This window comes from Euphorbia lathyris, chromosome 9 (assembly GCF_963576675.1).
Source record: "Euphorbia lathyris chromosome 9, ddEupLath1.1, whole genome shotgun sequence".
Taxonomy (NCBI): Eukaryota; Viridiplantae; Streptophyta; class Magnoliopsida; order Malpighiales; family Euphorbiaceae; genus Euphorbia; species Euphorbia lathyris.
In genome coordinates, this window is record NC_088918.1 from 31,105,186 (window position 1) to 31,128,188 (window position 23,003).

Consider the following 23,003-nt stretch of genomic DNA (forward strand, 5'->3'; position numbering starts at 1 on the left):
TTAAGAAAACCATGATTGTTCAATATTATAGATTTTATATAGATTTAACCATGATTATATAGGAAATGGAAAACATAATCTAACCTTTGTAAAATTAATAAATGAACAAAAATGAAATAGAACTTTATTGAATAAAATAAAATTATAAAAACAAAGAATGAAACCAAATAATACAAAAACACACAAATATTTACAAAAAAGAAAAATAACTATAAACCTAAACTATTCTATATACTCATCCCTATCAAGCGGGATATTTCTGGCCTTAATACGATCAATTTGAAACTGCACGAAAGTTTCACGTTTCGGTGCAGACAGAAAGTGAGGCCCTGCTCGAAAGACACGTTTTACAAGTCCTTCGTGCTCGAGAAATTCATAGTCAATTGTCGGGAAGAATTCATCATCACTCCAGGGAACATCAATGGTACCCTTTGTACCAAGAATTATTCCACAGATTATATTGCCGAACCCAATCTTCTTATCCTTGGATCGAGAAGCGGCGACAAGACCCTCCATCAGAATCTTTGAAGAATCTACTGCATTTCCCTGGAATATATCTCCAAGGACATAAAGATCTGTGTCACAGACCACACTACTGAAAGTGCGCCCGAATAAACTGTGACACAGGAATTTTTGCAAATACAGCATGGAGTTGGAGCGAAAAGAATGATTATAGGCGAGTTTTGAATTGAATCGCCAGAAACCAGTGAGCATTCTCCAAATGTCCGAGGATGTCATGTCTCGTCCAGGATGACGTTTGATTGTATCCCTCGGGGGAAAACCAAACCAAGCATGCAACTCGGGATAGCCGAAAGTAAAGATTTCGCCTTCTCGACGAAAACTGAGACGTACTCGTCGTTTATTAGTGAAACGCACAATACAGAAGAATTCGAGTATCTAGTCGCCTATTATTGGAAATCGCATTTGGGCGAATTTTGTCCACCCTAGGCGTTCCATATAGCGGCTCATGTCATCAGTAATGCCTAATTGGCTGTTAAGAAATTCATCCATATACAACATTCCGGTGAAGAATTTGTAACGGAGATTCCAATAACGCCTACCTTCATCGTGATTGAAGATAGGAAAGGGCGCCCCATATCACTTGGATAAGTCTGGGCGTTTATTACTTGAGGCAGCATTGTGCCTTGAAGGTTTGTATTTGGTAGGCATGGTGTTGGTTTGAAGGAGACAAAGTTTCTGTTACTAAATAAAAAAATGGTGCTTTGAAGAAATCAGAGGTCTGATAAAGATGAAAAGAATTGTAACAGAACTTGAATCCTCTAGGACTAATTTATAAGAGTTTTAGATGAAAGGAGGTGTTGTTTTAATCATGAAAAGGTATAAAATGACACCTTTCGGGAACGAAGAAACTTAAGGTTTCAGTTGTCAAGAGGTTTGTCGAAAGGGTTAGGATGTTTCAGACTTTAAAGGTGCAGGAATTACGCGTGTCGCGACCAAGAATTCTGAATTCGCAGTCGCGACCCGCTGATTTCCTTGCGGAAATCAGGCGTCGTAAGCTATGTCCTGATTCACGGTAGAGAATTTATGATTCTCGGTAAGTTCAGAGAAAATCTAACCTATTTGGACAAGTCTGAAAAATAGAATTCTCGGCAGAGAATTGCCTGAAACTTCAATTTCATTCTAATTTCCTTAAATTAAATCTAAAATCATGAAATAAACATATTTTATGCATAGAAATCATAACATAAAGTTATCTAATCACAAAAATTGGCATTTGAAAAATAAAATAAAATAAAATGAACAAAAATATAAAAAGAAATAAAACAAAATAAACTGTGATCGAAAAACTGAGTGATTTATACGTCAGAAAATCTTGTTACGAACGGAATTTCTATTTGTGAAATATTTTCGTAATAGATTTTACATCGATTACCATTAACTTTGAAACGAATTCCGTTAGGACCTTCCAGTTCTAAAGAACCATAATCGAATGTTTTGACGACTAAATATGGTCCTATCCATCTGGACTTAAGTTTTCCTGGAAAAAAATGAAGTCGTGAATTAAATAACAGCACTTTATCACCAACATTAAAGTGTTTGACTTTAATTTTGGCATCGTGCCATTTTTTCACTTTTTCTTTATAAATCTTTGCATTTTCGTAAGATAGATGGCGTAACTCATCTAACTCATTTAAGTCGAGCAAACGTTTCTTACCTGCTTGTCGTAAATCAAAGTTAAGTTCCCTAATAGCCCAATAGGCTTTATGTTCTAATTCGACTGGCAAATGACATGCCTTCCCATACACTAAACGGTATGGAGTCATTCCTATTGGTGTTTTAAATGCAGTACCGTATGCCCATAACGCATTATTTAGTTTACAAGACCAATCTTTTCTTGAGGATGAAACTGTTTTCTCTAGAATCCATTTGAGTTCTCTATTTGATATCTCCGCCTGACCATTTGACTGAGGATGGTATGACGTTGATACGCGGTGGCGTACTCCATATTTTTTCATAAGCGTTTTAAAACTTCGGTTTATAAAATGAGTACCACCATCACTTACGATGACTCTTGGACAACCAAATCTACAAAATATATCGTCAAGAAAATTAATGACAACTTTAGAATCGCTCGTCGGGGTTGCAATTGCTTCAACCCACTTTGAAACATAATCAACAGCAACTAATATGTAAGTTTTACCAAAAGAAGGGGAAAAAGGTCCCATGAAATCTATTCCCCACATATCGAAGACTTCAACTTCTAATATGGTAGTGAGGGGCATCTCATCTTTCCTTCCTAGATTTCCTATTCTTTGGCACTTATCATAACGAGTAATAAATGAACGGACGTCTTTAAACATCGTAGGCCAAAAGAAACCACATTCAAATATTCTAGCTGCTGTTTTGGTAGCTCCATTATGTCCTCCATAAGAGCTAGAATGGCATTCCGACATTATGGATTCATATTCATTTTCACCAACGCATCTCCTAATTATCCTGTCACCACAGGTCTTGAACAAAAAAGGATCTTCCCAAAAGTACTGTTTAATGTCGAAGAAAAATTTCTTCTTTTATTGGAAATTTAATCCTTCCGGAACAATATTGGCTGCAAGATAATTAGCAATATCTGCATACCATGGTGACATGACGCTTTTCATTTGATAGAGATGTTCATCAGGGAAATCATCTCGTATACCGTTAGTTTCACCTATGGGACCGTTCTCATCTTCAAGTCTCGATAGATGATCGGCGACAAGGTTTTCTACTCCCTTTTTGTCTTTTATTTCTATATCAAATTCTTGTAACAATAAAACCCATCTAATTAGACGTGGTTTTTCATCCTTTTTAGCAAATAAATATCTTAATGCTGCATGATCAGTGTAAATAATAACTTTCGAACCTAACAAGTATGACCTAAACTTATCACACGCAAAAACTACAGCTAACATTTCTTTCTCAGTTGTGGTGTAGTTTAATTGTGCATCGGAAAGTGTGTGACTGGCATAATAAATGACATGAAGTTTCTTATCCTTCCTTTGTCCTAAAACACATCCGACAACTAAGTCACTTGCATCACACATAATTTCAAATGGTAAATCCCAATCGGGTTTAGCAATAATAGGTGCACTGACTAAAGCTGTTTTTAATGTTTCGAAAGCTTTAACGCAATCTGGTGCACTGACTAAAGCTGTTTTTAATGTTTCGAAAGCTTTAACGCAATCTTCATTAAAATCAAAGGTAGAATCTTTCATGAGTAGATTAGTAAGTGGTTTGGAAATTACAGAAAAATTCTTAATAAATCTTCTGTAAAAACCGGCATGTCCTAAAAATGATCTTACTCCCTTAACAGTAGTTGGAGGGGGTAATTTCTCTATTACTGAGGTTTTTGCTCTATCTACTTCTAATCCTTTTTCAGATATTTTGTGACCTAAAACAATTTCTTCGTCAACCATGAAATGACATTTTTCCCAGTTTAATACTAAATTTGTTTCTTCACACCTAGACAAAACTTTATCCAAGTTTTTTAGGAATGAATCAAAAGAATCTCCATAAACTGAAAAATCGTCCATAAAAACTTCCATGATATCTTCAATGAAATCATTAAAAATCGCAGTCATACAACGTTGAAATGTTGCAGGTGCGTTACATAGACCAAAGGGCATTCTCCTATATGCAAATGTTCCGTAAGGACATGTGAAGGTTGTTTTATCTTGGTCATCCGGGTAAATGTATATTTGAAAGAATCCGAAGTAACCATCTAGAAAACAGTAGAAAGCGTGACCAGCTATCCTTTCGATCATTTGATCAATGAAAGGAAGAGGAAAATGATCTTTCCTAGTTGCTTTATTTAAATTTCTATAATCTATACAAACCCTCCAACCAGTGGTGGTTCGTGTAGGTATTAATTCACCTTCTTCATTCCTTACAACTGTTATGCCTCCCTTTTTAGGTACACAATGGATTGGACTAACACATTCACTATCCGAAATAGGGTAGATGATTCCATTGTCCAGAAGTTTAGTAATCTCATTTTTTACTACTTCTTTCATATTCGGATTTAGGCGTCTTTACCTATCCGCTTTAGGTGGCTTATCTTCTTCTAAGTGAATTCTGTGCATTACAATGCTCGGATTAATACCTTTTAAGTCTAAAATTTTCCAACCCATACTTCCTATCCTATTTCTAACAACTTCTTTCAATTTCTCTTCTTGGACTTGTGTTAATTTGTTAGAGATAATTATAGGTAGAGAATCGCCTTCGCCTAAGAAAGCGTGCCTCAAATGACTTGGTAATTCTTTAAGTTCTAATTTAGGTGGAACTATAATTGAAGGCGGAACTGGTCCATCTTCTCGAATCAAAGGTTCTGGGTCCTTATCTTCTAGTTCCTCACTCATTATAGGTTCTATTATTTCTTCTTTTTGAACAATGTCATTTACACATTCTTCAATTAAATCAAGTTTCATACAAGCGAAATCCTCCATAGGATATCTCATTGCTTGATTCATATCAAACTCGATCTTATCATCTCCTATTCTTAAAACTACTTTCCCTTCCGACACATCAACTAGAGCACGTCCCGTGTTCATGAACGATCTACCAAAGATTAGCGGACAATTTACGTCATAAGCAAAATCTAAAATAACGAAATCGGTAGGAAAAATAAATTTGTCAACTTTAACTAAAACATCCTCAATTATACCGTATGGTCTTTTAGTGGTTTGATCCGCTAATTGCAAAACCATATTGGTACGTTTGATGTCTTCTTCTAAGCCTAACTTATTAAAAATAGATAATGGCATCAAGTTAATGCTTGCTCCTAAATCACAGAGACAACTGGGAAATTCAATATCTCCCAATTTACACGGAATGGTAAAACATCCGGGATCCTTGAGTTTAGTGGGCAAATTGCTTGACACAATCGAACTCCAATCTTCAGTTAGTGAAATGGATGAAATTCATTCCCAACTGATTTTCTTTGAAATTAAATCTTTGAGGAATTTACCATAATTGGGAATTTGCGTAATCGCATCCATAAACGTTAAATTAATATGCAAATTCTTAAGTTTGTCTAAAAATGTTAAAAGTTGTTTGTCATAGTCCTTATTGCGGACTTTGTGTGGAAAAGGTGGTTTGGGTACAAAAGTTTTTATACTAGAGTCAATTGGTGTATCTTTTTGTTTTAATGTATCTTCTTTGGGCTTCGGTAAATAAGTTCCAGGTAAGGTCGAATTTCCGGGCATTTCCGGGCCTAAGTAGTTTTTCCCTGAACGAAGAGTGATAGCCCTAACATGCTCTTTCGGATTTTCTTCCGTATGGCTTGGAAGACTTACCTCTTTGCGGGATGGAATTGATTTAGCGAGTTGTCCAATTTGAATCTCCAAATTATAGATGCTAGATGATTGGTTTTTAATAAGCTGATCGAATTTATTCTCGATCCGTTTAAAACCATCGTCGTGATTACTTATTTTTCCGCTCATAGCATCAATAAATTTGTCGATTTTAGAAGATAAAGTGCTAATCGTATCTCTTGATTGATTTTGATAATTAGTAGAACGATTTTGATTAGCATTAGCATTATTATTATCTCTCCAGTTAAAGTTAGGATGATTTCTCCATCCAGGATTATATGTATTGGAATAAGGGTTATTATTTTGGTTTTGCCCTTGGACAAAGTTTACCTGTTCAATTTCGCTCATACCTTCGTAGTCCACATCCGTTTGGATTGGCTTACCATTAGAATCACACGGTGCCATAAACCTATCAATTTTGTGCGATAAGGCAGAAAATTGGGCTTGCAACATCGCTACTGGATCAAGATTCACTATACCTTTAACTGATGAAGTAGTTGAGGATGATGGTTTTGCTAATGGTACGTGTCCACGTTCCGCGGGCCACATACTGCTGTTGATTGCCATTTCCTCCAAAAGTTCTCTTGCTTGGGCAGATGTTTTCTTCATAAATAACCCTCCATACATAGCGTCCAATGAACCTCTAGTCGTAGGATTTAATCCATTATAAAATGTTTGCATTAAAAGTTCAGCGGGCAATTGGTGGTGTGGGCATAAACGTTGAAGTTCTTTAAAACGTTCCCAAGCCTCATAAAGAGTTTCATTATCATTTTGAGAAAAAGATGTTAACTCTTTAATGACTCTTGCGGTTTTTGCTAAAGGAAATTTTTTTGATAAAAATGCTTGGGCTAATTGCTCCCAAGTCTCAATTGATGCGGCTGGCATAGAAGTTAACCATTCTTTGGCTCGATCCTTCAAAGTAAAAGGAAAAAGGCGAAGTTTGATTGCTTCTGCAGTTACATCAGTAATTTTAAAAGTGTCACAAATTTCTAAGAAATTTGTCAAATGGGTATTAGGATTTTCGTTAGGTAATCCGTGAAACGTTACATTATTTTGCAACATATTAAGCAACGCAGGCTTAATTTCAAAATGATGTGCATTAATTTGGGGTCTAACTATACTGTTGTTTACACCGGCCACTCCTGGCCTAGCGTAATCCATAAGTGTGGCCATAACTTCTGGCTCGGTAATTTTAGTTTTTATTGGGGTTTTGTTTTTCTTTTTCTTTTCTTTCTTGTTCTTTTTAAGAGTTCTTTCAATTTCTGGGTCAATAGGATCTGGTGACGTGCCTGAACTTCGAGAACTGCGCATGAACTTGAAATTTCGCACGAACCGAAACTACCTACAAAACAGAATTTGAAAAATAAATATGTTAGTAATTGAAAATAAATAAAATATAAAAGTTTGAATAAGTATGAATAAACCTAGATTCGTAATAAAACACGAAAAATTTAAAATTTTGTCAAAAATTTTGGTGTTCCCCGGCAACGGCGCCAAAAACTTGTTGAGCGATTTCCGCAAGTGCACGGTATACGCTTGTAGTAATAAAAGATATCGATCCCACAGGGAACGTTTTTTAAACAAAACTTATTTATAATTGGTTAAATTTACTTTTAGGTTTATAATATGGAAAAATCGTTTAGTCGGTTTTGGTTTTGAAATTGCTAGAATGAGAATTAGATAAAGTATGAAAACGTTAGAAAATATTCTGATTTAAGAATGAATTTGCAAGATAGGAACGTTTAGTACTTTTTAGAAAAGTAAACAGATGTATTTGTTTGCATTAATTAAAGAAAACAACTTTAAACTTTGTACGAATTATAAAGATGAAATAAATGACGGAACCTCTAATTAATTGGCTTTGAACATGACAAAACCCTTTCGGGATAGTTTCCCTTAATCAAATTAAAACTCTTTCGAGATAATAATTTGCCTAAGTGTTCAACAAAGTTTCCTTGTAAAGATTTTGAATTAAATACGTTTTAATGAAAACACCAGCAGTCACTTTAGTGGATTGGTTACCATAAGTGCTGCATAAAAATCTATCGAATAGAACGGACTTTATTAGATGAAATATAAATTGATACAAGTTTATAGAGAACATGGAGCATGGAAACATTCGACGACTTGCAAGTGAACGGGTTGTCAATCCTTTCCTTGGGTTTCGTTAGAGTTTGTCAGGCTCAGGGGCGGATCCTCTACTCAATCTTCTCGCTGAATCTTCGTAATAGAGACTGGGTCGGTCTACTACCAAAACGAAAACTAAACTGGAACAATGTCTAAACGCTACTAAACTTGTTATTATTGAATAAACAATGTGTGTACAACATATTGCTTTTTACAGAATCCAAATCTAACTTCTGAATCACTTGACTCGGAATTTCTGCATAAATTCTATACTAATCTCTTTTTTCTACATATCTTCAACTCTCCATCAACTCTTTATTTATAGATGTTGAAGAGTCTTGATTGAAGTGTCGTGCCCGTTGTGAAGGATCGTGTCCGTTGCGAAAGGACGTCTTTATCCACCCGAACGATCGCGTTTCGTCGAAAACGAAAGTGTGTAACTAGGCTTCTGAAAACTCCTGCTCGTACCGAGAATATTAAATTCTCTACCGAGAATGGGGGAGCATCAATTGGTCTTCAAACGAAGGAAGGAAAGCTGGGGAACGCGTGTCGCGACCGTGAATTTGGGGACCACGATCGCGGCACAAAACGTTTTTCAGTTCTTCTGCTTTCGTTCGCGTCCTCGATTTGGCGTTATTAATTTCTGTCATCTTCGACTCCTTTTGTAGGGTTTTTCTTCTGTTTTCGAGCTCTTTTCGTTCCTATTTGGATTTTACCAAATATTTATGTACCTTACAAGAAAGAAACATATTCGAGAGTAAAAGCTTTCTAAACAGTTAAAAATAGCATAAATTCGTAGCAATATTGATGTAATTAACGATGATATTTTAGATATATTTTGGGCTTAACAACGATGATGAAGGTATATCTGACATGAATGCAAGGTTTACAAACATCATCAACGAGCTCAAGAGACTTGGTAAGATCTTCACCGAGGAAGAACAAGTCAAGAAGATTCTTAGGAGTCTTCCTAAAAACTGGAAAGCAAAGAAGGCAGCTGTTGAGGAAGCTCAAGACTTAACCACCTATAAATATGATGAACTCATCGGCTCACTGCTGACCCATGAGATCTCGATGAAGAATTTCGAGGTGAAGGAAAAGTCTGAAGACAAGAAGCAAAAATCTCTTGTCATGAAAGCTGACTCCACTGATGGGAGCTCAACAGATGATGAGGAGATGGCTATGTTCACCAGGAAGATGAAAAGGTTGTTCAAAAAGAATGACAAATATTCTAAGAAGCCTTACAGAAAGTTTGATAAGTATAAAGCTGAGTCCAGCGACAGCAAATACAAGAAGGACAACTCAAAGCCCATTACATGCTTTGAATGTCATCAAACTGGCCATATTAAGTCAAGCTGCCCCACGCCGAGGAAAGAAAAGAAGAACGACAAAAAGGCAATGGTGGCAACATGGAGTGACAGTGATGAGTCTTTATCATCAGAAGCTGATGCCACTGAGTCAGCAAAGATCTGTTTTATGGCTGACGAACTTGCTGAGCCGTGCATTTCTGAGCATGCTGACCCCTCCATTGCATCTGACGATGAGGAGCAATCAAATGAGGTAATATCACTTCCCCAGCTCAGAAACGAAATGGGTAATGCCCTGAGTGACTTCTATACACTTGTCAAAAAGTGTAATAAGAAAATTAGAGCACTCAGCAGGCGCTGTGACGAGGTTGAAGAGGTCAAGCTAAGTGACCTCAGATTCCTTCTTTAGGACAACTCAACTTTGCATGATAACATGGAGATCATACATAAGTCTGTCTCTGAAGTCCAATCAGATTCAAAGAAACTGAGAAAGGACGTCACAAATATCCAGAACCAACTAAAGGTTCAAAACAAAAGAAATATTCCTCTGAATGCTCAGTACCGAAGTACTGGTCAGCAGAGATGGAATCCCCAGCGGAATGTCCAGTGTGACTTCTGTGGGAAGAAAGGACACACCACAAAGGTGTGCTGGCACGCTCAGCACTGGGGTGCTGACCAGTCAGTGAAAAATCCTAAACGGAAAGTCAGCTGTGACTTCTGTGGAAAGAATGGCCATACCATCCAAGTATGCCGCCATAAAATAAAATATGATGCTTTACCTGTTGAACCTAACAAGCAAGGACCCAAAAAGAATTGGGTACCTAAAAGTAACTAGTTACATTGCAGGTAAGCTTGAGATGTGCCGAGAAGTCAAAGATGTGGTATATTGACAGCGCATGCTCAAGGCATATGACTGGTGATGAAACTCAATTCATCACATTCGAGCGTAAACGAGGAGGAAGTGTAAGTTTTGGAGACAACAAAAAGGGTAAGATAGTAGGGTCAGGAACCATTGGAGGTAATCCTACTATTGAGTCAGTCTCCCTAGTCAGCGGACTCAAATATAACTTACTCAGCGTAGCTCAGCTATGTGATAATGGGAGAAAAGTTATATTTGATGACACTGGATGTAAAATATTCGAGGGTAAAACTAATGAGTTAATTTTAACTGCCCCTCGCATTGATAATGTCTTCATGCTGAGCTTGGAGAAAAAGTTTTCAAAAACTGTATGCTTAGTTTCAAAGGAAGAAAATTCCTGGCTATGGCACAGGAGACTTGGTCATGTAAGCATGGACCTCCTGGCCAAATTAGCAAGAAAGAAATTGGTTGAGGGACTGCCAGAACTTAAATTTGAAAAAGATCAACTATGCCACGCTTGCCAAGCTGGAAAACAAACCAAACAATCTTTTCATAGTAAAAATGTTGTCTCAACTAAGCGTCTGTTAGAGTTACTACACTTGGATCTCTTCGGTCCAGTCCAGCCGCTGAGTTTGGGTGGAAGAAGATTTTCCTTGGTCATTGTAGATGACTTCTCTCGGTACACTTAGGTCATCTTGCTGAGTAGCAAGGATGAGACCTTTGAGACATTTTCAAATTTGGTTAGAAAACTTGAAAATGACAAAGACCTAAAATTGGCTCACATCCGAAGTGATAATGGTGGAGAATTCAAAAACCAACAGTTTGTTGAATTCTGTGAAGCCAGCGGCATTGACCATAATTTTTCTGCTCCTAGGACGCCTCAACAAAATGGGGTTGTTGAAAGGAAGAACAGAACCTTGGTTGAAATAGCCAGGACAATGCTGAGTGAGCATAGGCTTCCAAAGTACTTTTGGGGAGAAGCTGTTAACACAGCGTGCTATATTCTTAATAGGGCTCTTGTTAGACCTATACTAAAGAAAACCCCCTACGAGCTTTGGAAAGGATGAAAGCCCAACATTGGATACTTTCGTGCCTTTGGCTGTAAATGTTTTATTTTAAACACCAAAGATAGCCTAGCTAAATTTGACTCAAAAGCTGATGAAGCTATCTTTTTAGGCTACTCAACAAACAGCAAAGCATACAGAGTTTTCAATAAACGAACTCAAGTTTTAGAAGAGTCAGTACATGTTGAGTTCGATGAAACTAACCCTGCAGGAAGATATCTGCCGCTGACCGAGAATGATCCACACTCAGCACCCGCTGATCAAGATACAGCCGCTGAGTCATTCCCTCAAGGGTTGACCAAAGGTAAAAGTGAACCAAACATTGTTTTCACTGACCAATCTTCACCTGCAGAGATTGTTGAAACACAGACAGCACAAGAAATAAATCAACCAAAAGAGATAAGGATACCAAGAGGACACTCAGAGAGTGCTATTCTTGATGCCGCTGAGAATACCCTGATGACAAGAAACCAACTCAGGAGGTACCTCAGCAATGTAGCCTTCGTCTCAGTTCAGGAACCTAAGAACTTCGCTGATGCTGAGGAAGATGAATTCTGGATGAGCGCAATGCAAGAGGAACTTGACCAATTCAGAAGAAACGATGTATGGGAGCTAGTGCCACATCCAAGGAGTCAGAAGACCATTGGAACAAGATGGGTCTTCCGCAACAAGCTGGATGAGCAAGGAAACGCAGTCAGGAACAAAGCAAGGCTTGTAGCTCAGGGCTACAGTCAGCAAGAAGGTATTGACTACGGTGAGACCTTTGCCCCAGTGGCAAGGCTAGAGGCTATTAGGATTTTATGCGCTTATGCAAGCTATATGAACTTTAAACTGTTTCAAATGGATATTAAGAGTGCATTCCTTAATGGAGTTATAAACGAGGAAGTTTATGTTAATCAACCTCCAGGGTTTGAGGATCCTAAATTCCCAAACCACGTTTATAAACTCAAAAAGGCTCTGTACGGCCTCAAGCAAGCACCACGTGCTTGGTATGAGAGGCTGACCAGTTTCCTGCTGACTAGAAACTATGTCAGGGGAAAAGCTGATACAACCTTATTCATTAAGAGAAAGGGTAAAGATACCCTACTGGCTCAAATATATGTTGATGATATTATTTTCGGTGCTACTAATGAATCAATGTGCAAGGAATTTAGCAAGCAAATGCAGACTGAGTTTGAAATGTCGATGATGGGAGAACTCAACTTCTTCCTTGGACTTCAAATCAAACAAGGGAAAAATGGAATCTTCATCAGTCAAGCTAAATATGCCAAGGAGATATTGAAGAAATATGATCTTGAAAATTGCAAGCCAATATCCACTCCTATGGGCACTGACACTATCCTCTGCGCTGACGAGAATGGTAAGTCGGTAGACAGCAAATTGTATCGAGGTATGATAGGCTCTCTACTTTACTTAACAGCAAGTAGACCGGACATTCAGTTCTCAGTATGTTACTGTGCTAGATATCAATCTAACCCTAAGGAATCACATTACATAGCTGTAAAAAGAATCTTTAGATATTTGCAAAGCTCAGTGAACGCAGGTTTATGGTATCCCAACACTCATGGCTTTACACTCGTTGGATACACTGACGCTGACTATGGTCGAGACAAGCTAGAATGGAAAAGCACCTCTGGAGGATGTCATTTCTTAGGAAGCTGTCTTGTATCCTGGTTCAGCAAGAAGCAGGCGTCAGTAGCCTTGTCTACCACTGAAGCTGAGTACATTACTGCTGGTCACTATGTTGCTCAAGTCCAATGGATTAAGCAACAGCTTGAAGACTATGGTGTTCAAACAAAGACAATTGAGGTCAAATGCGACAACAAAAGTGCAATTGATCTATCAAAGAACCCAATTCAACACAGCAGAATGAAGCATGTCAGCATAAGACATCACTTCATTAGAGACCATATACTCAAGGGTGAGATAAAGCTGACCTACGTCCCAACGGATGAGCAGCTTGCGGATATCTTCACAAAGCCACTGGCTCGTGAACAGTTCAGCATACTGAGAGAAGCCATTGGTATGTTTAATCCTCTTCAGTAAATTCCAGCTCTTAATATAGACTCATGCTGAGTGAATTAACATGTTGAATGATCTATTGTTTGCTGAGTAAATAAATGCATGCTGAGTGTTTAAAGCTAGATGAATGAATATCACATACTGAGCAAACTTTGGCACCGAGTAGTTATCTCAAACTGAGAAATCATCCGTATGTATAAAACTGACCACTCAGAATATAAAACGCTTAGTATTCTAAACGCTGAGTATAAGATCCATTGCATTTAATGCTAGAGCACGCGAATAGCCACCTAGGATGACGTATGCGCCGAATGTGTCATAAAAGCCAGGATTATTGTCGGTTCACAATCCCAAGGCAAAACTGACACATGGATTCGATAAGATCCACTTTTCACCGCTATAAATAATGGGCAAATCCCCATTGTTATCTCTTTACATTTACCGAATTCTCTGGCAAAGCATTCTCTCTCTAAAAACTCTCAAAGCTTCCCAATCTTGTTCGGAAACTATGACTAGAGTTTCCATTAACATCTCCGGTGCCGGTCACCCTAAGACCAGTTCCGATAAACCCTCCAGGCAAACTACTTCGCCTGAAACCACAAAGGTCACTACGCCGAGCAAAGGCAAAGCTGGCCAAGCTACCTCCTCTAAGGGAAAGCCGACCAAGGTCAGAACCTACACCAAAGTCTTCGCAGACGTTAGGGAATGCAAAGTAGACTTCTTACGATGGTTTTCTGAGGCCTTCGTAACATCCGAGCAACCATTCTGTGAATGGATATCGAAGAATGGCTGGACCGAGCTGTTCTCCATTAGAGATCACACCTACCCTGACTTAGTGAGGGAGTTCTACCACAATCTCCGAGTTGCTAATGATAACCAGGACTATCTGGTAACTGTGGTAAAGGAAAATACCATTTTTATAAACCCTACCTATCTTGCTAACTTGCTGAAGTTAAAGAATGAGGGAACAAAACTGAGGAGGTCTGGGGATCACGAAGGAACTGGGTACAATACCACCTTCTGCAAGCCCGCTGGCCACTCTGGAGAAATCTCCAGCACCTCAATGGGTCAGCACCAAAAGATGGCCCACTATCTGCTGACCTACTACATTTATCCCAAGATCAACTGCACCACCTCAGCAACGAATTTTGAGCAATGCTTCATATGGCATATGCTGACATACAAGCCGATTAACATGCCAGTATTCTTGATCGCTGGTTTCTTAAGGAGCACTGGAACTCTCAGGCTGGGCTCGCTCATCACCAGAATCCTCTTAGATCATCAAATTGATCTATCTGAGGAAACTAAAGTTAGAGGATCTGAGATAACCGCTACTTCGCTGAGGGCTTTAAAGTACAATCAGCCAATTAAGAAAGGGAAAATTACTGATGAGGCTGATGAGGAGTCAACTGTCCCAAAGAAGGGCAAAAGGACAAAGGCTCCAGCTGCCCGAAAGAGGAAAGCTGTTGGGACTCCTTTAAAGAAGGCTGAGCCTCAGGCCAAGAAGCCTAAGTCAGCTGCTGAAAAAGGTCAGGAGAGACCTAAGTCAGCTGAGAAGAGGAGCAGGCAAGATGAGCCTGAAATAGAGGAAAGAATAGATGCTGATGAGCAACCTCAAAAGAAGCAGAAGTCTTCTACGCTGACCCCTATTGATGCTATCCCCACTGACATCATCGTTCCTGGTGATTCTCACTACACTCAGTGTCAAGGAACTGAAGCTGAGCATCAAGAAGATGATGTGGAACTAGATGATCACTTCATCACTCAGGTGGAAGAAGAACTAAATAACGATGATCAGGATGATCAGGAAGCAGAAGAAGAAGCAAGCGGTCAGGATGACGCTGAGGACGCTGAGGAGACAGCTAGTGAAGAAGAAGTTGCTGACCCAACTAATACTGAGCTGGGTACAGATAAAGAACAAGAACAAGCTGTCTAGCTTACTGCTGATCAAGAAGAAACTTCTCCCTCTCACTCAGGAGAGTCTATCCAAGCTGACACTCCTCCTCGTAGAAGAAGATTAGTTAAGGCAAGTCAGAAGTCTGTCATTGACCTTCCTGTTCAAAAACCAACTGTCCCTGACCTTGTTATCCAGAAGCCGACCAAGGATCCTTCTACACTCAAGCTGAAATTTTTCAGAAAACAAACATCTTCTACTCCATCGGCTTCTCTTGAAAAGCAAGCCTCTGTTTCTTCACCAAAGGAACACACCGACTTGAATGCTTCCACTAATTCTACAAGCCAAATGGAGCAAATTCCCGTCAATGCTGTTACTCCAAGCATTGTGCTGACTCAGGACATTCCTTCTCCAGTCAGCACAGACAGCATTCGAATTACTTCTTCTCCAATCAACACTTCTGCCGATCAATCAGCTCTACCCGAGACTCAAGTGCAGATTGAAAACACACTTCCAGTCACTGACCATGTTATTCCTCTGACTCCTCTTCCAACCGGTCATACTGAGGAAACTAGGCAAGTTAATGAAGGCTCTCTCAGCTACTTGCATGCCACCGAGTCTGGTAAAAGAATCATCGACTCGGTGCAAACATTAATTAAAGACCTTCATCAAACCACTCCACCTGCTGCTGGGTCTTCTACTGTTGAGACAACTCAGCTCTCCCACGTAACTCAGCTTCTCAATGAAGTTAAGGGATTCAAGGATTTGCTGAGTGTCATAGTCTCCATTCAAGCACAACAACCTAAGCAGGATTCCATCACAAAGCTGGCTGAGCTCCAGCTGACAATAGTTCAACACCTCAACACTCTTCAAGGTCAAGTTCAGACCTTCTCAGCTGCGAACACGCGATATGCAACTTTTGATAAAGTCAAAATGCTCTTTGCTCAGCTTCACACTGAGCAAATCAAGACCAACGAGCAAATGGTCTCCTATTCTCAATGCTCAGTGGAGCAAATTGGAGAGGCTGTTCGATTGTTGAACTTGAACAAACAAGAGATGGACATTGACGCCATGAAGCAAAATGAGATATTGTCTGTCACCAAACAAACCTTCAACCATGTACGTCACATCAACATTCAGCGTCAATACTACGACTCAGCCTTACTGAAGACATTTCATCAAGTCGTTGCTGGTCTGTCAGATGCAATTACCTGGATAGGTAAAACTCAAGCTTTCATAGTAAGCATGATCAGCGCTGCTGAACTCAATATACCCAAAGAGGTCTCAGATGATGGAGTTGCTATCTTTGACGGCGTCAATGAAAGCGCCGATAGACTTAAAGAGCTGTCCACGGAACTGACCAGAGCCGTCTTAACTGACGCCTTTAGGATTCCTCCTCCCGATGCTGACAAAAAGGGGGAGAAAGAACAAGCTAGAACACAGCATGAGCTTAGTCAGTCTAAGCAAAAGAAAAAGAAATAGATGTAGGCTAGCTCAGTATATGCTATGTGTGTAGTCTCTATGTTTTTCTTTTGTCTTTTATTGTATACGCTGACTACCTCTATTAATATCAATACTTGCATCTTTTTATCCAAAACCTGAGTTATGAGTTATTATATACGATGCTGAGTATTAAGTTATTATGTATCTTCAATTACATCAACTATGTTTAATGCTTATAAAACTTATTGAGTGTACCCAATGCTGATAATATGTTTGACATTGACTTGTATGTTTATAAAACATTGTCTTATAAGACTCATTGAACAACAAATTACTCAGCGCCCTCTGAATGTTAAAACTTCCGCTTAAACACTGAGTAAAATAGAATATGTTCCATGAGCTGACCTATATCTGAAAACTGACCTTAGACTTACTCGATTAAACCTTTAAATGTTTAGAGTAAAACTAAGTCAGTAGCTCAACCCTGACGGGGGAGTTTGCTAAGTTATATTAGGTCAACTATCATGGGGGAGCTCAATACTGAGTTCTTCGCTGAATAGTTTTGCCAACATCAAAATGGGGGAGTTTGTTGAAACACCTTTCCACATAATTTTGATTTGACAAAATTGTTTAAGTGAAATTAAAAAATATTCTAAACACACTAAGTTTAAAATGCTTTGATTTATTCTACTAATGTGTTTGTTCAATGTTGAGTTAAATTGTTTATAAGACACAAAGATTAAAAGGCCCAAAGCCCAATACTGAAGTCAAAGCCCAAGTCAAATAGTTTAAGGCAACTCGACCCGCATATGTCAAAACGCTGTCGTTATGTACAAAACGCAGCTCAGTGGAAGAAGGATCTAGAAGACCTTCGTGGAACAACTTCGGGACGAAGCTGTTGAGTTGATTCGACAAAGAGTACAAGACAGCAGCTGAGCAAGAACAACTTCCAGACAAAGTGTTTCCACTTTGGGTAAAGTTCAGAAGACATAGAATGCTGTCTAGTTGACCTTACCATAAATGGAGAGACATTCTGCCGAGCTGACCAAAAGCTGACCGAGGATAGAAGATACTCAAATCTGATTGGCCGAGAGCTCTGAGCAAGACTGGGTGACAACGACAGGAAGCCGTTTACCTCCAACGGTTATTTCGAAATTCGAAATGACCGATGCCTCAGACGTCTCCATAAATAGAGCCCTTCAGTTGCTTCATTCTACACAGAACTTGATCAAGCCATTACGCTGACCAAAATTCTACGCAAAGTTCTGCAAGAAAAAGCAAAGCAATCTTACACTAAATTTCATATCTTTTGTGTAAAAGTCTAGAGTGATTATTCAATCATCTAAGGTGTCTTAGCAATCGTTGTTCAGGACAAACACTTATCATTTCTAGAATTAGAAAGGAGAGGCTGAGTACTCGGTTATAGTACTCAGCGAGAGATTAGGAGTGAGTAGAGGTATAGAGGAAGGTACTCTTGTTATACTCAGCTTCTAAGTTGTAAAAGGTTTGATGCTCTACCGTTAAAGAGCTCAGTAGAGAATTCGAAATCTCGGAACGTGTTTCGGGGACAGGACGTAGGCTTGGAGGCCGAACCTGGATAAATCTGCTGAGTAATATCTTTCTAACCTTAAACTCCTTTATTTATATATTGCTTGCTTAAACAAAACTGACCAAGTAAAGAGGTCACGCTGAGTTGTATACATTGAGTATCTAAGTTCAGGAATAGACTCAAGTGCTATCTCCTGACTTAACGAAAGAAGCTGACTTAGTCACCAGTTGACTAAGCTAGCGTCTTAATATACTCAGCGCGCTGTGTAATCCTTTTTCAAAGAAAAAGAAGTCAGCCTTAACGTATTAAAATTTTAAATAGTTCCTACCCCCCCCCCTTGGAACTAACTTGTTACGTTATAAGGGACCAACACTTGTCCCAGCACTTACTTCTTAATAGATTTCCCAAAGTCTGGTTCACCGCCTCAGTTTGTCCATCTGTTTGGGGATGAGCCGTGGTACTAAACTTCAAGGTAGTCCCGAGGATGGCCTAAAGAGTCTGCCAAAAATGGCTAACGAACTTGGTGTCTCTATCCGACACTATACTCTTTGGAACCCCATGTAGTTTCACCACCTCTCGGAAGAACATCTTGGCAATGGCGGTGGCGTCATTCGTTTTTCTACATGGAATAAAATGAGCCATTTTTGATAATCGGTCTATTGGGGTTTAGTGTCCTATAGACAATTGTTCTAGGATACAAACTTAATATATAAATGAATTGTTCTTTATATCATTTGTTTTAATGATATATATGTTTTATAACTATATAAAGGCAATCTCTTTTAAGCACTAAATAAAGTCTAATAAAAGGAAATCCGTAAGTTTGTTTTAAAGTGATTATAAAGTGTTCATATAAGCATGAAGTGAGACAAAACTTTATAATAAACTAATAAACTTAAAACCACCCCAAGTCAAGTGATATGTTTAGGATTGATATATCACTGTTGAGACTTGTATGTAACAATGTCTTCTGTCCGACAGAAAGCTGATCTCACAAGCTTCATATATACAGATATCTGGACAGTTACATGGATCCGATGAAAAGTAGTTCATTAGGATTGGGGATCCGATTTGAGATAACAGGATGGGTAGATTCATCCTTGTCACTTGTTCATCTCATTAGTATTAGTAGGTATAACTAATCCTCAGACTCAAAGGAATATTAATTGGTATTCTGGATTACGGAATGTGACGCTTTGACTCTGGTGTAACACGATCCTTAACAGAGATGACTCTGGGGTGTGAACAGTAGATGTTGGGTATCACAGGAAGTGATTGCAGGATCGTTATATATTGGATTGAGCATTTATCACTCCCGATAAATGGGAGATACATCCAAAGATCGCTTGTGGAAGACTCGACTCTAAATCCTTGCAAGCTGATAGCTTAAGACTTGAAATACAGATTTCACTTAACTTATCTATTTGAGTTGACTCGGCCTGTACAAGTAAAACGAACGTCTCGCTATATGTGACTTGACATCATCCATAGTCATAAGATTTAGTTCAAGGATGTAGTTGATAAATGATCGAATTATACTGTAACTAATATGGAAAGGTTAACGACAGAATCAACCTGTCTTCTTATAGCTTTGGGGGAATGATTACGGACTTGCTAATCACATACTCTGTACATCATTCCGTTATGCAAAGATTAAATATAATTCTTTGCAAATTAATTTAATAGTTGCATACGGGCAGTAGTAATAGGAACCTAATGGGTCACACATAAGACTTGGAACCGAAAAGAGAGATAGATGTTAATTAATTGATGGAAGCCCAATTGAGCCCAATAAGGCCCATGGACCAAAGGGGGGGGGTCGAAATTCATGTAGTATGTACATGAATAATTAATTTGATTTTTATCAATCCTAATTAGATTAGGATTATGAATTAAATTAATTAAGAGATAAATAAGTTAGGAGTTTTAATTAGATTATAATACTCCTATTATTATCCAATAAGGTTATTATTATTATCCTTAATCTGTTAGATATATAATGAGATAATAATTAGGAATTCTATTCCGAATTGAATTCCTATTCAGTAACCTAATTCTATCTAACTAGGGATTAGATACAAGAGATTATAAATACCCCCCCACTATGTGATTTTCGAAATCCTTGAACCCTAATCCAAGACTAGTGATTTTCAAAACCTACCCTAAAGAAAGAAAGAGAATTTTCGACCCCCAGTTCGAGGACGAGATTTTCTATGGCTTCCTTTCGATCAATTGATTTCATCTATTTCTTTTATCCTTGATCTTGTGTTGATTAATTAGAGGCAATCTATTTTGGTTGCTATTCAACTGTTGATTCTAACTTAATCTTCCCGTGTTTTATTTCGTGCTTGGGAACTCGGAGAAGAGTTGTGGGCACTTCATTAACAACGGTAGATTGATCATCAAAAGGTAATTCTTCTTATCCCTCTTTATATGAAATAACGATTAACAGATCCTAGGGTTAATGGAAATAGGTTAACAATTTTATATTTCCGCTGCTATACCTTAGCCTAATTTCCAACAGTGGTATCAGAGCCATCGTTAAATCCGTTATTTCATATATGAAAATTTAGAAGTTTTTCAATAAGATTGAATAAATATTTATAGTTAGGATTAATTAACAAATTGTTTTAATTAATTAATTCTAAAGATAAATAAGTTTTAATTAATTATTAATTAAAATAGATTATGCGTATGTTCCTAATTATTTTGGTTGATAAATCCTAATTTCCAACAGTGGTATCAGAGCCATCGTTAAATCCGTTATTTCATATATGAAAATTTAGAAGTTTTTTAATAGGATTGAATAAATATTTATAGTTAGGATTAATTAACAAATTGTTTTGATTAATTAATTCTAAAGATAAATAAGTTTTAATTAATTGTTAATTAAAATAGATTATGCGTATGTTCCTAATTATTTTGGTTGATAATCATCATAACAAAATCTATTAGTTTTATAGTTAGATTGATAAAATCAGTTTTATTAATTCTAAAGATAAAACGGAAATCTATAGTAGTTTTTGCTATTTTCTGAAAATCGTTTTAAAACCGTTTAGAACTGATATATATATATTTAAAATTATTATATAAAAAAAAAATTGCGACAGCAGCTCGAGTCGCGCCTCGCGGCACGACTGGCCGTTGTCGCGCGGTGCCTGGCCGCCGCTGCCGCAAGGCAGCGGCGGTTCAGCCATCCTAGGGCTACTGCCAATCGGCTGCAGCCCACCCTCGGGCCCGTCCCGAGACCCACTTGAATTTTAAATTGTTTAAAATCGGTTTTTATATATATTTGAATATATATGTTTCAGAAATTGATAGTTTTCTGTTTTGATTATCGAATGAAAATTTGTTTAAAAGTTTGTTTTACCAATTTGTAAATCAAAATGTTAAATGAATTGAAATCAAAATAATTGGGACGTGCATAATTGACGTTTTGTATAGTTATATTAATCTAAGGATTAATATAAAGATACGAAACTATTAGAAGTAAAATTGGATGAAAATTAATTTAATAAGTTAATGTGATTAACCTAAATATTACATAAAATAGTTATGTAATCAACCAATTAAATTTATTTAATTGAGTCTATGCATGTTTGGAGTTATGGACATATTTGGATCCTCTTTTAGTTTTTTGGTATTTTTGAAATAGGGCCTACGAGTCATGCCTTTCTACTATCTATTGTAATTTCTCCTCTCATCTAATTCCCTTCAATTCAATTGAAGTTTTCTTTTATGTAATTTCAAGGCGCCATGGAGAAGACGGAGGACCTAAAGAGAAATATGTAATAGTTAGTATTTCCTTAGGTTTGGCCTTTTATTCCGTCTCTGGCTCGACGGAATAATTTAGATGATATGTCCATAACGCCAATGTATGTGAATGTATGTGTCTGATGTATGCTAAAGCAAATCAAGACTAAGTTAGATTATGAGACCTAAAATAAAATCCCTCATTAAAAAGTTAAGTAAATAAACAAGTTATTAAAATCGGTTGCCCCTCCCTAATATTATAATTCAGCCGGCAGTACTGGGGGCCTTTGGGTTGTTGAGAAAACTCAAGCTCGGGGTCTTACGGTAACACCTGAATTATCGAAAATTACTTTTCATGAATATGGGGTAATACTTAAATTAGATTATGATAATTGGATGAGCAAACTCATGTTGTCATAAACTAATGGGCAATATGGTTGGGATTAATGTGAATAGCATATTAGTTACTAATGTGGTTAGTAACCCAATAACCTAGGAATCACATTAAAGATGTGATTGATTACATGAATCTACCTAACGAATGAGACTAGCTTGTTGAGCAAACTCAAGGCGAAATCTCAGGAGTTAGGATCCTAGCTCACTAAAGAATTTGTGAAATTCTTCGAATTAATATAGAGGGCTATTAATTTGGCAAAATAGTGGGAGCAATCTAAAATAAACAAAAGGCCTATAATTTTAGATTGATATACTTTAAAGCAAATGAATAACATACGTTTACTCTTTCTCACATCTCAAGTTTTAAATTAAAACACTCTTAATATCATGACTAACACCAATCTGCAAAACATTCTTACCGATAACAAATTGAATGGTTTAAACTTCACCGACTGGTTTCGTAACCTCAAAATCGTTTTGAAGTTCGATAAAATAGGGTATGTACTTGATACATCGATACCCCCTGTCCCTACTGATGATGCTCCCATTGAGGAAATTGATGCTTACCAGAAGCACAAGGCTGATGATGATCATGCCGAATGCATCATACTTGCATCGATGACACCGGAATTACAAAGGCAACATGAGGAAATGGATGCCTATTCCATCATCATGCACCTAAAGGAATTGTTTGGGAAACAGACCAGGTGCGAACGCTACGAGATATCCAAGTTGCTATATCGTTGCAGGATGCAAGAGGGCACATCTGTCATGACATA

General features: G+C 37.9%; 1 non-coding gene across 1 annotated transcript; it reads left to right on the forward strand.

The window, feature by feature from the left end:
• The first annotated feature begins 6,507 nt into the window (after positions 1–6,507).
• LOC136207617 (small nucleolar RNA R71) lies at positions 6,508–6,614 on the forward strand. Its single transcript, XR_010676749.1, has one exon. It is a non-coding gene; the product is annotated as a small nucleolar RNA R71 (small nucleolar RNA).
• The last annotated feature ends 16,389 nt before the right edge of the window (positions 6,615–23,003 follow it).